The sequence below is a fragment of the Coturnix japonica genome, chromosome 3 (genome assembly GCF_001577835.2).
Source record: "Coturnix japonica isolate 7356 chromosome 3, Coturnix japonica 2.1, whole genome shotgun sequence".
In the NCBI taxonomy this organism is placed as follows: Eukaryota; Metazoa; Chordata; class Aves; order Galliformes; family Phasianidae; genus Coturnix; species Coturnix japonica.
This window is the reverse complement of record NC_029518.1, coordinates 92,681,143-92,696,476: the sequence shown is the minus strand read 5'-3', so window position 1 is coordinate 92,696,476 and position 15,334 is coordinate 92,681,143. Positions and strand designations below refer to the sequence as shown.

General features: G+C 44.5%; 2 long non-coding RNA genes across 2 annotated transcripts in view; one reads left to right on the top strand and one right to left on the bottom strand.

Annotated features, from left to right (window-relative positions):
- Window positions 1–1,278: 1,278 nt before the first annotated feature.
- LOC107312255 overlaps window positions 1,279–15,334 on the top strand; it is a 48,010-nt gene continuing 33,954 nt past the window's right edge. The window contains exon 1 of the long non-coding RNA XR_001554456.2: window positions 1,279–4,337. This is a non-coding gene — a long non-coding RNA (uncharacterized LOC107312255). The remainder of the gene's footprint in view (window positions 4,338–15,334) is intronic.
- The window catches only part of LOC107312254, a 54,631-nt gene continuing 49,342 nt past the window's right edge, over window positions 10,046–15,334 (bottom strand). The window contains exons 5-6 of the long non-coding RNA XR_001554455.1: window positions 14,548–14,552; window positions 10,046–13,796 (exon numbers count right to left, since the gene is read on the bottom strand). This is a non-coding gene — a long non-coding RNA (uncharacterized LOC107312254). The remainder of the gene's footprint in view (window positions 13,797–14,547; window positions 14,553–15,334) is intronic.

Below are 15,334 nucleotides of genomic sequence, written 5' to 3'. Positions count from 1 at the left end.
TCTCAAATCGGATATTTTAATCATAGAATCATAGAATTACCCAGGTTGGAATAGACCTTGAAGATCATCAAGTCCAACCACAGCCTAACCATAGTGCCCTATGTATAGTGTAGTACCCTATTTTAATTTTGTACATCCATTTCTTTCTAGTCTTCTCTTACTACTTCCATCTCTTGTCCTATTCTTCACAGATCATTTTTACCATGTTTTTTGAGGAGGAGCATTCAGCCCTTAGTACAAAACACTTGGACTGTTAAAAGATTGAGCACACCATGCAAACATCTGGGAATCTTGGCAGCAAGGCACTGTTTTGAATAGCCAACTAGTTGGCCAAGTCCTTGACAGGGGATTGCTTGGAGAACATGTCCTTGAAAATTTGTTGGAAAAGAAACCTGAGATCTAGAGGGTGAAAATGGGAGAAATGTCATTTCAAACGAAGAAATACTCATGCGGACATGTAAACATGCATATCTATGAGTGCATGTATGTCAGTGTGCAACAGCTCCAGTATTCTGCTCTGCAGATGCGTTTCAGATGTCAAGGAGCCTTTTGCCATGACGCTGTTCAATTTTGAAGTGAAATTCTGAGCCAAAGCTCTTTGTCCAATCTTTAGAACCTTCAAGGTGGAAGTGGTATTGCTCTATTAAGAGGAATTTCAGACGGGATCTCCTGGGACAAAGTCCTTAAAGATGAAGGAGTGGAACAAAGCTTGTTACTCTTTAAGGATGTTTTTATGAGAATGCAAGAGTTCTCCATCCCTCAGAATAAGAAAGCAGGCAAGAGAAGCAGGAAACCAGCATGGCTTGGCAAGGATCTGCTGGTCAAACTGAGGGAAAAGAAGGGCAAGTACAGGCAGTGGAAGCAAGGACATGTCACCTGGGAAGAATACAGGGATGCTGTCCAGACTTGCAGAGATGGGATTAGGAAAGACAAGACACAGATGAAGCTGAACTTGAAGGATGTTAAAAACAAGAAGGTACAGGTACATATGTCAGAAGAGACAGGCCAAAGAGAGTGTATCTCCTTTGCTAAATGAGAAAGGAGAACTGGCTACAACAGATATGGAGAAGGCTGAGGTACTCAGTGAGTTCTTTGCCTCAGTCTTCACTGGCAGCCAGGATTCTCACATCCCTGAACCTGAATCTCTAGGTGGGAACTGAGGGAGCAAACTCCCCAACCAATATAAGGGTGGAGCAAATTAGAAATCAGCTCATAAGACTGGATATGTCCAAGTCCATGGGGCAGGATGACGTGCTTCCCAGAGTCATGAGGGAGCTGGTTGATGTCACTGCCAAGCTGCTCTCCATCCTATTTGAAGAGTCATGGCTGTTAGGTGAAGTCCCTTGTCTTGCAGTGTCCCTTGCAATGTGCCTTGCATTTAAGAGATATCTCAATGTATTCTTTGTTCACATGAGAAAACTCCCTTTATCACTGTAACAATAATTGTTGGATAGACCAACCAAATTAAAAGAACCAAATAAGTCCTGCTGACTTCACAGGTTGAAAGGGTTTCATTCAGTCCACAGAATCTGGCTAAACAAAATTATCGTGTAGGTTGGTTAAAAATGCTTAGCAGGAGATAGATATTATGTGACCTGAGTGCCTTTAATTAGACAAAGCAACACATTTAGTTACCAGCTCTTTATTATCCATGAGGCATACCACCTCTGCACATCTCATCCTCAACTTACTGCACAAAGTAGTTGAGTTTGGAGGAAGATCTTCTCCCTGTTGTTTTGCCCTGGGCCATCTTACTCCCTTAAAACAAGGTTGCTTTCATGTATTTAGCAGCTGTTTTGAACAGCAAGTCCAATGGATGGTGAAATATTAACCAGCTGCCCACTGCCCCCTTTATTAACAAAGGATAGTTGGATCAGTCATTAACCCTTCAGCCTGATATTTGAAGCCTTGGGCTTAACATTCTGAGGGTGAGGCCTAGCCATGCTCAAGTGAGGGTTGTGAGACTGATCCTTGAAGTTCAATCACTGCACCACTGCCACAGCTGGTGGCCAGCTCCCAGAAAGAAAGAGGAAACTGAAGAGCTGTGTGATTTCATGAGAAGTATCATAAATCAGTGAGATTACCCTTTGTACATCGGATACTGCATTTTGCTGGTGCTTTAAATGTCTAGAAGTGAACGGCCCTGTTTTCTCTTGGAGGAACTTCAAGCATGTTACGAGCTGACTTTCAGGCCCTTCAGAAATTCCTCAGAAAGAGGAATTCACAGAACAGATTGCTGCAGTCCTGTCCCTTGCCTTGCAAATTGCTTAAATGGTTGCACTGAGATTATCTTCCCTAGCATGTGTGGAAGTATGCAGTACAACAAATCTGATCTGAAGTAGTTTTGAATAGAACAGGCAGTTTGCTTATGGCACCTGGTCAAATGAAATTAGTCATGTCCGACACCCCGAGGTCTGGAAATGCTCACAAACAAAACTAACAGAAGGAAAACACACAGCGACTCAATGCAGATTTAAAGATTTAAAGACAGATTTTAAGCCCCTGACCACTTGTTTGTTAATTGGTTTCCAGCAGAGAATAATGACAGCACAGCCTCCCCTCCCAGCACAGCCTCATCTGCCTGTTCAAAGCACAGTGAATTTGTCCTAAGGTACAGCCACCATTTTCTCCACACAGTAAAAAAACAGCCCTTTAAATGTGGAAAATTTTAAATGGGCCAGAACTTAAAATGCAATTTAATTTAAATACGCGTTCAATCCAACAGCCTAATCATTGAGCATCTTGAAAGAGCTTTAGGGCTCATTTAACCAGGAGTTTTTACAGGTCGTCTAACTAATAGCAGTCTTCAAGGCATTAAACAATTTTAATGGAGTCTGAGATCTGTAAAGGTGTTCATTAACACGGTTCAAACAAATATCTCTATCAGGCAGTACGTGGGACCAATCCATTCTAGATCTCATGGTGATGGCACAGAGTGCACCCTTGGTGTTTGTTCATGATACCAAATTGGGTGGAGTGGCAAATAAACTGGAGGGCTGTGCTGCCATTCAGAGAGACCTGGACAGGCTGAGAACTGGACAGAAAATAACATCATGAAGTTCCACAAGAGCAAGTGTAGAGACTTGCACCTGGGGAGGAATAATTGCATGCATCAGTACAGGTTAGGAGCTGACCTGCTGCAGTGGAGCTCTGCAGAGGACTTGGGTGTCTTGGTGTAGGGAAACTGTTATGGCACAACCTGAACTGATGAATGAGCACTTGGTGAAGGGGTGGCCAGCCCAGGAAGCAGAGGTGCAAGCAATTCACCTCTGCTTCCCATGTAACTCCATCCCTCCCTGGGCTCATTTAAGGGCTATCCTCTGGAAGGAGAATGTTTCTTGGGTGAAGGTCACTTCCTGAGAAGGGGTGTGTTATAGCTAGAGACCTGTAGAGCCAGTTGGGTGTGTTAACTTTTTCTTATATGTGATTATTGATATTTCTAGGAGTACCATCTGCAGTACTGCATCCAAGCCTGGGGCCCCCAGTACAAGAAGGATGTGGAGCTCTTGGAGCAGGTTCAGAGGAGGGACACTAAGATGATCAGAGGGATGGAGCACCTCTACTATGAGGGAAGGTTGAAGGAATCGGGATTGTTTAACTTGGAGAAGAGAAGGCTCTGGAGAGACCTCATTGTGGCCTTACAGTACTTGAAGGCAGCCTAGAAGCAGGAGGGGGAATGGCTGTTTACAAAGGCAGACAAGGGACTCGAGTGAGCCCAGCAAAGGACTATGAAGATGATTAAGGGCCTGGAGCATCTGTAATGCAAAGAGAGGTTGGGAGAATTGTGCTTGTCCAGCCTGGAGAAGACTGAGAGAGGCACTTATGAATGTAGCCTAGATGATCCCAAGTGGTTCCTTCCAATCTCAACCATTCTGTGACTTTTATTTTTTCTGATGAATCAGAGGAAGGCTGGGAAAAAAACAAAAACTGCTGAGGGGGCAGGAGAGCAACCTCACACCAGCAGCCACTGTGCCCACTACCATTTCCCGTCTGTCTGTCCTGCGGTTGTTGTGCAGTGTGAGGCTTTTGAAGTCCAGAGAGTTCAGACCGAGTCAGTCTGTGCTACACAGGTTCTCATGTTCATGTTATTCTTGCATGGTTCTGCTTATCCAAGGGGGTGGAAGGCCAAAAGGTTGTCCTAAGTCCTTAAGGAGCAAGAATTATGGAGAAATGTAATACCAGTTCCAAATGTCTTAATCACTAAAACCTGTGCCTTTGTCCCGTCCTCTGTCTTTGGGAACATGCTTGGCTGATGGAGACACATGTATGCCTACCTTCACTGCTTCTTCTGGACAATGAATCTGGGGGAAGAGCAAGCTGGACTCCGTGCAAAATAGGTTGGTTTATTTTTTGACACAAATTCCAGCCGCATTGATTTGCAGGACAACTGCAAGCATTTCCATGATTCTAGTATGGTTTAACAGCACTGTCACATTGTCACTGCATATACTTGTTATGTACAGCAGCACTTCAGGATGCCCTCCTACGCTGACAGAGATTAGAAATACGGTGAAGTGGATTAAATGAACATGATTGAGAAATACTTCTGTCCTAGGAAATATATACTGACTGACATGGTAACCTTGTGTTGATGAGCCAGGTAGCATAACCACACAAAACCTTGCATTTATATGGCCAGCTCAGAAACATTTGTGGGTAGCAGTTGCAAAGATCTCTATTTTCCATGGGCTTCATAGCAATAGGAAAACAGGCTCCATTTGTACCTATACTGATGGAAGGCTGCAGTCTTAGTATAGCCCCTATTAGATGACTGAATAGGGATAGAGATTTGTATGTTGAAAAAGACCAGTTAAACTCACTGTCAACTCTCAGAATACTTCTAACACAGACAGGAATCTTGTAAGGATGAGATAAAAAGAGCAGATTGATGAGATTCAAGTGTCTCCAACCAGTACTGCTTGTCTCACAGCTCTGCCACATTGCAGGACAGGGGCTGTGCTTCTGTGCTGTTTGCAATGGAGACACGGTCTCTGCTCACACTGGGCAGGGTGCATGGCTGTTTGTGGCAGGCTGCAGCAGCCTGCAGAGCTCAGCCCAAAGCCTCTGGCTGCTTTCTGACCACACACATGGTGAGGAACACAGGGGATGCTCGTACTGGGACTCTTGGCAAGCCCACATGGGGAGATGAGGGGCAGCTTCTCTTTCAGCTCATTTGGCAGATGTGATAGCTCCTATTCTAGCTAATACATAAGATGTCTAAACCTGATTTTTGGGGGCTGAAGTCCTGATTTTCTGCACTTCAAGCTAGTCTGGCCAAGTGGGAGAGAACTCTATTTTCGTTCTGCACATGCAGAGCCCTATATTAAACACTTGGAAGTCAATGCCATATACTGTCAATTACATGAATTGTAATCTGGCTCTTTATTGTTTTTGCCTATTGAATTTCTCTAAGACCTGCTTCTGCAACCAGACTGTAATCCATTAAGTATAATTATATATGTTCAGTAAGGCTTTTTTGGGGTGAATTATGCAAAGCAAAAGCAGATTATGTGATCTAGTGGTTGGCAGCCATGTCCATAGAGTTTGATTGCAAGCCATTCTATGATAGATAGTGCATCTCCAAGCTGTCATCCCTTATGAAGCCCAAAGAGTGGTTATAGCTGAGAACTAAGTGTTGAGGTGTGCTCAGCACTCCAAGTGCCTGTTACCTGCTTTAGGAGTAATGGAACTTGTTAATTGCTTTCCAGGCTACAGATGGATAAATCCAGTGGAAAAGATTTTGGGCAGAACAGTGTATCATTTCTGCTTTTCTAAGTGCCTCCTGAGAGCCAGACACATCAGGAACCTGCCCATGAACTTTGGTTGTGTGAGCCTGCCTACAAAAGCTAACCAATGTCACCTGCCTACACCCCTATTCATATCAAGGCTGAAGCTGTCTGACTCATGGTGGTGTTTAGTGGAAAATCAACAGCAAAATAATGGTCTCTCTGGGCTTTGTTTCTTCCTAATGTTTTATCGAGATCATCTTGTCCTGTGGGAGAAACTGTCCTGGTCCTTGACCATTGGAGGATGCTAACAAAATCACACATGAAGGATTAAAATACATAAAACAGTTTTGTGGGCTAAAAGCATCAGTGGCTGTGCAGGTGTTAAATTTCAGGATTATTTATACTTGGTTGGGTTTTCCTAGACCTTGTACTCTGAGTGTGCACCTCCACCCCCTCAAGTGCACAAGTGGAAAATTAACGAGCTAACTTTTCATGTAAATAAATGAGAAATCTCAACTTTTTTTTCCATCTGTGCTCCTGAGAACATATATTACAAGCATCTGAACGTTGTTTCTGCTCAGTGAACACCACAGGCTGGGGACTGTTCCCTGTGCTTTTCACAAAGAGGCAGCACAGCTCAGCCATATGGATGGGAGCTGCACTGCCCGCTGTGCCTCAGGGCCAGCACATGGTCCCTGGCCTGGTTTATTTATTAATAGAGACTAAAGAGATAATCCAAAACCGGAGGCAATCTGTTAAGTGATTTAAAAATTGAAGTCATTTGAAAATGTGAAATTAGGCACTTAAAAAATATAAAGTGTGAATTATTTCCATTGACTAGACATGGCTTGCGTTCTGGGCCTACTCATCTGCCTTTCTGTCTTCTGCAACAAATGCAAGCCCCATCCTTCCAGCACGGTTGTTCAGGATTGCTTTCACTAAATTCAGTTAAAGCATCTTTCAGCAACTGGAGGCTTTTTTTCCCCGGTGTGAGCAACTACAAAAAGATGTGCCGTCAGTCTGTCGTGTGCCAGCAGATAGGCGTTTAGCAGGTGGGAAGGCTGAGAACATCAGAAAAGGTGTGACAAAAAGCCTGAGGGATGAGGCATAAACCCAGGCGATTTTACTGTGGTAGTGAGAAGGAAAGAAAGTCCTTTCCTCACTTTTTCACGTTTTTGGCCTTTCACAGCAGCCACTTGAAGCAGGCACTGTGGTCGCTGCCAGGCCATTTGCCCAGTTGCTTCCAGTTGGTGGGACTGGCTGCCAACAACCATCCAGCCCTGGAAACATTTTGTTCCTGGGAAGCTGCAAAACCTGCTAAAGGAGATGGGTAGGTACCTGAGCCTCAGTCAGCCCGGGAGCTTCCTTAAAAGGCTTTTGGAGGCAATCCACGAGTGGAATAACATGAGATTTTGCAAACCACTCACCTCCAGCTCTTAGTCTGCTCCTGTTAAAGTCACTGTAGAGTTTTTACTGAGGGTATGGCAGTGTCTGACAGTGACTACACCCAAGCTTTATGGGCATTGAGGTGCTATGGCAAGTCAGCCCAGATGCTGTCATGGCCTGGAGCAGTGTTCCGGCTCCCCAAGGGCTCCTCACCTCTGTGCTCAAAGGCAGAGCAGAGAGCAAGTCCTGCTCCTGCTTTCATCTGGTGCACCGAACACCATTCAGAAATGGCATCTGGTGTCAAAATGGGAAGTAATGAGCTATGTGAGGAACACTGCATCCATTGCCAGCCTACTGTTTGTCTGCGGCACCAGGATGAGCTACTAAGGAACTTGCCCAGTGATTTTCTCTTAGCACAGGTTTACACAGAGATTTATTTATTTATTTTTATGACCTCAGAGAGTAAAGAGTGCTAGGTGCATAGCTCATGGCATTATGTCAGTGCGTATACCGCAGTATTTTATATAGCACATAACAGATTATGGAGGACGCTGTAGGACTCCCAGGCTCCCATCTCATTTTCACAACAGGAGGCCTCCACCTTGCTGCTGTATGGCTTCTAGCTGTGTCAAAAGACTGAAATACCATTAGAAATACTATTAAGAAATAACATCTATTGCTGAGTTGCAGCCAAGTCCTGACACGAGAGGTCAAACAGCAGCAGTGTACAATCAGGCTCCTAGCAGTCCAGGAGAAGTGACCAATATCTAATTTACCTGTACCTGCAGAAGACTGGAGCTGCATGCAAAGGACCCATCAGAGCTATCTGAAATAGATATTACTTTCACATATACTCTATACACTCTTCTTACTTTTAAAATGTTTTAATCTATTAGTATACACATTTTATGAAGGAAGTTGTATCATAGCCAATTAGTAAAGATGCTACAATTGATACAATCTGTTAGGTTCAGGTGATGTTTGAGCCTTGGAAAACGATCATCAAATTTTAGCTTCAGTGGAAACATGACTGGCATCAATATAGTCATGTGTAATACGTTTCATTGATAAAAGTGTTCTGTTCAAAGTCCCTTCTTTATTTGTGGACAGAAATTTGGTATACTTGTTGTTTGTTTAGCTGAAAAGCAGTAAAGTCTGAGAGTGACTCATGAATGGAAGTTAAATACATTACAATGGGCAATAATGCAATCTGAAAGGTCAGGTAAATAGAACCCCCTGAAGGGAAATTTGCTTTATTTGTTCTATGGAAGATCAGCTGAACTTTGTGGCTATCAGTCATGAACCTAACAAGTTCCGGCTAGTTCCTGTGATTTAGGAACTTTCCACCCTCCGATTTTGGTGCTTTGAAGCTAACTGGGAGAATTTCATTTCAGGTTTGACTTTATCTGGATTCTATCATAATCTCCTAAGAAAGAGCTTTTATTTCAGTGTGATGTGTTTTTAGACTTCTTTTTTTCCACTGAAAAATCACGTGATGGAAGTGCAGCTCCCAGGTATTACTTCTCAAAGCCGCGCTGAACTTGGCATCTGCCCTGACATGCATAGGCCACTCCATGCATTGAACAACAGTCGTTAATGACTCCTGTAGTCAACAACTAAAACAGGAGTGTTTCAATGTTTGCTAAAAGAATTCTTGCTTCTTTTGATTTACTATTGACTTTCCTCATCTTTTAAATTTTATATTTTATAACTGACTTCTTTTAGGAAAAGCAATCACACACCCATCCCCCTCTTTTTACTTTCATAGGTTTTTATGCCTGTCCCTTTGCAAACATCCTCTGCAGGGGGGAACAGTAGCAGCAAGTAGATTCCTGCACTGCACAGCCTCATTTTGGTTTTTGTTCTTTGTCCCAACCAGAATGTACCTGTGAGTGTTTGTTTTCCTGCGTGTGCTGTGGTACTGTGTGTGTTTATTCAGGTCATGGTATGCTGTGAAAACAGCTGTGATAACCACAGAACAAGTTCCAAAAGGCTTTTTTTCTTTTCCTTTTAGAACCATGGAATTATTAGGGTTGGAAACGACCTCCAGTATCATCTAGTCCTACCATCAAACCCATCACTTCTGTACCCACTCATAAAATCACAGAATCATTAAGGTTGGAAAAGACATCTAAAATCATAAGATCCAACCATCAGTCTATCCTCACCATGCCTGCTAGGATGTGTCATAAGATGGTGCTGTTCAGTGCCAAAAACGGAGCCCCAGGTGGGGCTCACTGGGATCCCTAACGCCCAATAGGCAGAGGCCCCTGCCACATCTAACCAACCTATAAATCACTGGTCTTTGTGGTAGAACACAGCAATGCATGTTGTCATCTGTGGCATTTTGGGTGTCAGTTTTGCAATCCAATTTTAATCAAATTATTAAAAAAAACACATATAATTTGGAAGGGAGCTCTGGAACCATCAAGCACAACCTCTGCTCAGAGCGGAACCAGCTTCAAAGTTAGGTGAGGTTGTCCAAGGCGTTCTTCCATCCTTATCAGTTGGCCTAATAAAAGATCAGCATGCCCCACAAAACTTGCCCCAGTTACCCACTTTCACATCAGCTTTTGGAAAATCCTTAAGGATGGAGACTTCAAAACATCTCCCTGCTTGGGTTTTAATGTGTGGTTTTTCCTTTACGTTATTCTCAGTGTGCCTTCACGGAAGCACGCTGCATGGCTCTCTGTTGACGCTGCATAAAGGTGACGCATGGGAAACACAAGGAGGTGTGATGACAGGCTGAGATAAGCGGGAAGATCAGGAGGCACCTGAGTGCCTCACCCTGCAGCAGGCGGGCGATGATGTTTTGCAGGAGAGAGGACTACGTCTGCTTTTCCTCGCTGCTGAGCAAGGCTAGATCTAGATCTTATCTGAAAGCAGACTGTATTGCTTCAATGACAGGCACAATCCCTGGGCTGCGAACGTAGTCATAAAAGGAGTTTATTTCTTTGTATGTTGAGAATCAAGAGGGAAAGGAGTGAACTCTGCTGCTGTACAGTAATTTAATGCTGGAGATAATCTCACTATACTGATGATAAATAATGCATATTTAAGTGGCTTTATGACAGCAGAATGAAAAACAAAACAAAACAAACACCGAACACCTGGATGCAAAAGCAGCTCTGTAGTTTTTTATCATGACTGAAACAAGTAGAGATCTATGTTTAATTATTTTATGCAGAACAGAACGGTGTCAGCTGGAAAGGCTGAGCAAAGGCCATTCAACCATATAGCCAGATGGAGCATTTACCTGAGGGCAAGAGGACAGAGGTTCAGTTCAACAGGGACATTTTCCTGTGAAATGAAGTTTCCCTGTCCCTTTGGTTCAGTTCTCTCACTGCTATGCAAGAAAGCTTGGGAAAGAATGGGAAACAGCTTCATCCTCATCATTCTCATTAAGTGGGCACCTCCAGTCCCGATATGCATATATATAGAAATGTTTTTACATGCATATTTCTTTCTATATATATGCATATATATGCTTTTTAACTAGACTTCACAGCCTCCCTTTCACAGGGCTGCATCAAGGGTTACTTTGGAAATAATCTTGATATCTTTCATGATAACAAAACTTTCCATTTGTTCCCAGATTCCAGTTCACAGTAAACACTTCTTGCAGTCTGTGAGCTCTCTGAGCACCTTTCAGTACTTAAAGTACATATCAGCCACTGTAAGCTATCCTTAAATATCACGTGCAAATGTTTACATTCATGGAAACTAAGCTTCTGCTGCTTCTTTTTTCCTACCTTGCTCTCATAGGCACTGGATTCTTATGCACTTACTGAGAGTGCATATAATCATCAACAGTTTTATCATGAACTCATAGCTAGAAACCCCACAGTAAATGCTTCCCTGTCCTGTACCTGCTCTCTGTACTGTGGAACTACCTGGGAAAGCTCAGCCCACCTGCCCACGGTGGGCAGGACATTGGTGGTTATTCATCGTGTAGGGAGCAGCCTCAGAGGGCAGCTTTCTTAATGAAGTAATCCAGAAGTGAAAGGGTAATGTTTACCAAACCTGTTTCAAAACGGCTGATTAATCAAATAAATGGGTGTTTATTGAGGCTGTTGCTAGGTACTTACTGTTGTTATAATTGCATGACTCAACCAAGCCAGACAAAGAGTTCTACTGTTGCTCTAACGCACCAACCCGCTGCAAAGTTTGGACCAGAGCAAGGCAGGAACTGCACTTTCTTCTTTTTTTTCATGAAACCAATCAGTTGCTTTAAAAACACATCATCCACTTTTACAGTGAGCTTCAGTTTGCCCTTCTTCCATTAAACGAGACACAAACTTACTCCTTCTTGTGGAATCACTTCATTCCAGCACAGTAGCAATGGGCTTCATTACTGACATGAAAATCCACCTTTCTTTCATTTCTTTTCTCTACTATGGGCATAGAATCATAGAATGGTTTGGGTTGAAAGGGACCTTTAAGATCATGTAGTTCCAACCCCCTGCTATAGGCAGGGGCACCTCTCTCTAGACCAGGTTGCTCACAGCCCCATTCCACCTGGCATGGAATGCTTGCAGGCAGGAGGGTATTCACAACCTCTCTGGGCAATAGAATCACTGAGATTGCAAAAGACCACTAAGATCATCTGACCCAACTGTCCAGCTACCACCATTATTGCCTGCTAACCACATTCCTCACTGCCACATTTCCACATTTCTTCAACACCTCTGGGGACAGTGACTCCCCCACCCGCTGGGCAGCCTGTGTCAATGTCTCACTGCTCTTGCTGTGAGGTTATTCTTAATAACCAACCTGAACCTCCCCTGGAGCAACTTGGGGCCATTCCCTCTCATCCTGTCAGTGATGTCATAATATTCATCCCGTTGTCTATTAAGCATCTACATAAACTGCAAGCTCTCAGCCATGCAGAGCACTTGTTTGGTAAATAATTGGGGGGCTGGCAATCTTTTATTAGACTGACTGATAAAGCAGAGAGGCTTTCAGGCATACAAACTCAACTCACACTTCTTGCTTGGCAGCCTGTCTGCTTTTCTAACTGGATGTGGGTTTTTTTCCCCATTAAAACCTGTTACCGACCCCTGAAATTAGTGCTGCACATATTTTGACCTCCCACAGACGCTAAGACAACGCTCCCAATAAACAGCAAACAATAGCAGATGAGGCAGGCTGTTAGGGAAGATTCCGTGATAGAGAATACACCAGTCAGCTCAAGCCTCATATTTTTCTGCTAAAAACAAAAGGAAGAGTTTTGAAGAGACAGGTACTAATGAGGATAATTATAGAAAATTCTCCTTGCTTCTCGTGCAGAGCCTGGTGTTCAGAGGTTCTATCTGTAGATCTGGGGAACATTAAGGCCACAAGCCTACTTGCTGGTTAAGCTCCCTCTCACTGTTTGTTTTTTATTGTTTTAATGTAATTGCCTTTTTTTCCCCTCCGTTCCAAAATTGCACATCCATGCTCTGCTGCTGGTAGTTTGCGTAACTGAGAGATACGGGCTACTGGAAAGCATAGGGGTGTATTTACTTCAAATGTACTTTCCAGTCCATCGGTCTCCAGTTGAACCAGTCCAAATTTAAGAGCAGCCCTGTCAGAAGAGTGTTAGCAGTAGGTTTTCACTGGGGGACCCAGCAGTAGAGTATGGTGATCCATATTCTCCAGTAGTTTTCAGTTGTTATTTTTTTGGTTTTTTTTTTTTAATTATTATTCTTTTCCCATCTTTAACAAATTGAATTGCACTGTAATGAAACAGCATTTCACAGCCTGGAAATGCCCAACAATTATTCAGAACATTTAACCACCACTTTATTACGGTAACGTACAGCTATAAGGAGCAGAGCAAAGCCAACTGTAAAAAAATGTAGGGCTGACAAAGCAAGGTCTGTGCTGGGCTTTGAACCGGGAAGCTTCTTTGTTTGAACTGCTCACACTTGCATTTGATTTCTTGAATTAATGTTTGACCTGTAACTGGCAATGTGTGTTCACTGAAGGCTGAGGATGATCCCGCTGCTAATTTAGCAGTGCTGTAGTCCCGGACAGGTTACTGAAAAGAAAACACGAATGCCTCAGTTGTCTTTTTGCTTCTAGTGTTTCTGATCATGAATCATTTCATGTATGTGAGTCTGAGGCCAGCATCCCAGATATGGTGCAGTATTAATGGATCTGTGGATATCTGGAATGAAATAACTGTGCAGATATCATTGGAACGAGCCACTGAACAGAGGTAGTTCATGAGTGATTGTTGAGTGCTAAAGGAAAGAAAGCGAAGGGCGGAAACAGCCTCTCATATTCTGCACGTGGCCCAGGGAGGAACAAATTATCATAGAATTATAAAATGGCTTAGTTTGGAAGGGACTAGGAAGATCACCTCGTTCTGAGCCCCCTGCTACTGACAGTGTTACCAGCCACTGGGCTGGGTTGCATGGATCCCATCCCCAGTGATGATGTGACCCTGACCCTCACTGGCCACCCTCTCCAACCTCTAGGCTGTAACCTCAAATCGTCACACGGGTCATACTGAGAGCTGGCATTTGTCCATGGAAAGCTCCCATTAGGAATGGATCCCAGAGAGCAGCGAGGCATGAAGCAGGGTGGGAAAACGAGAAGTAGGGCAGGATCCAAGGTTTAGTATTGATCTGATTTTCTCCAGAGGGCAGAAGGACTTTTCAAGCCAACAGCTCTCTCAGGGACTCTTCTGCAGGCCTATGCAAAGTGCCCACCATCGAAAACATAGGAGGCCTCCCTCCTCCCTTCTTCCCTTCCTCCCTCCCTTCCTCCCTTCCTCCCTTCCTCCCTTCCTCCCTTCCTCCCTTCCTTCCTCCCTTCCTTCCTCCCTTCCTCCCTTCCTTCCTCCCTTCCTTCCTCCCTCCCTTCCTTCCTCCCTCCCTTCCTTCCTCAGCTTGCCATCCTTTCCCTTCTTCCTTCCTGTCCTTCCTTCCTTCCCCTTCCTTCCTTCCTTCCTTCCCTTCCTTCCTTCCTTCCTTCTGTTCCTTCCTTCCTTTCCTCCTTCCTTCCTTTCCTTCCTTCCCTTCCTTCCTTCCTTCCTTCCTTCCTTCTTCCTATCCTTCTCTTCTTCCTTCCTTCCTTCCTTCCTTCCTTCCTTCCTTCCTTCCTTCCTTCCCTTCCTTCCTTCCTTCCTTCCTTCCTTCCTTCCTTCCTTCCTTCTTCCTTCCTTCTTCCTTCCTTCTTACCTTCCTTCCTTCCTTCACTTCCTTCCTTCCCTTCCTTCCTTCCTTCCTTCCTTCCTTTCCTTCCTTCTTCCTTCCCTTCCTTTCCTTACCCTTCCTCCTTCCTTCCTTCCTTCCTGTCCTTCCTTCTTTCCTTCCTTCCTTCCTTCCTTCCTTCTCCCTTCCTTCCTTCTTCCTTCCTTCCTTCCTTCCTTCCTTCCTCCCGATTACTCCCTTCCCTCCCTCCTCCCTCCTCCCTCCCTCCTCGCGCTCCCTCCCTCCCTCACCTACCCTCCCTCCCTCCTCCTCCCTTCCTTTCCCTTCCTTCCTTTCCTGTCCCTTCCTTCCTTCCTTCCTTCGCTTCCTTCCTTCCTTCCTTCCTTCTTCCTTCCTTCCTTTCCTTCCTTCCTTCCTTCGCTTCCTTCCTTCCTTTCCTTACAGCATCCTGCCTTCCTGTCCTTCCTTCCTTCCTTCCTTCCCTTCCTTCCTTCTTCCTTCCTCCTTCCTTCCTTCCTTCCCCTTCCTTCCTCCCTTCCTTCCTTCGCCTTCCTTCCTTTCCTCGTTCCTTCCTTCCTTCCTTCCTTCCTTCCTTCTTCCTTCCTTCCTTCCTTCCTTCCTTCTTCCTTCCTTCCTTCCTTCCTTCCTTCCTTCCTTCCTTCCTTCCTTTCCTTCCCTTCCTTCCTTCCTTCCTTCCTTTCCTTCCTTCCTTTCCTTCCTTCCTTCCTTCCTTCCTTTCCTTCCTTCCTTCCTTCCTTATCCTTCCGGTCCTTCGCTTCCTTCCCTTCCTTCCTTCCTTCCCTTCCTTCCTTTCCATTCCTTCCTTCCTTCCTTCCTTCCTTCCTTCCTTCCTTTCCTTCCTTACTTCCTTTCCTTCCTTCCTGTCCTTCTTCTTCCTTCCTTCCTCCTTCCTTCCTTCCTTTCCTTCCTGTCCTTCCTTCTGTCTTCCTTCCTTCCTTCCTTCCTTCCTTCCTTCCTCCTTCTTCCTTCCCTTCCTCCTTCTCCTCTTCCTCTCCTCCCTCCCTCCCTGCCTCGCTCCCTCCTCCCTCCCTCCCTCCTCCCTTCCCTCCCCTCCCC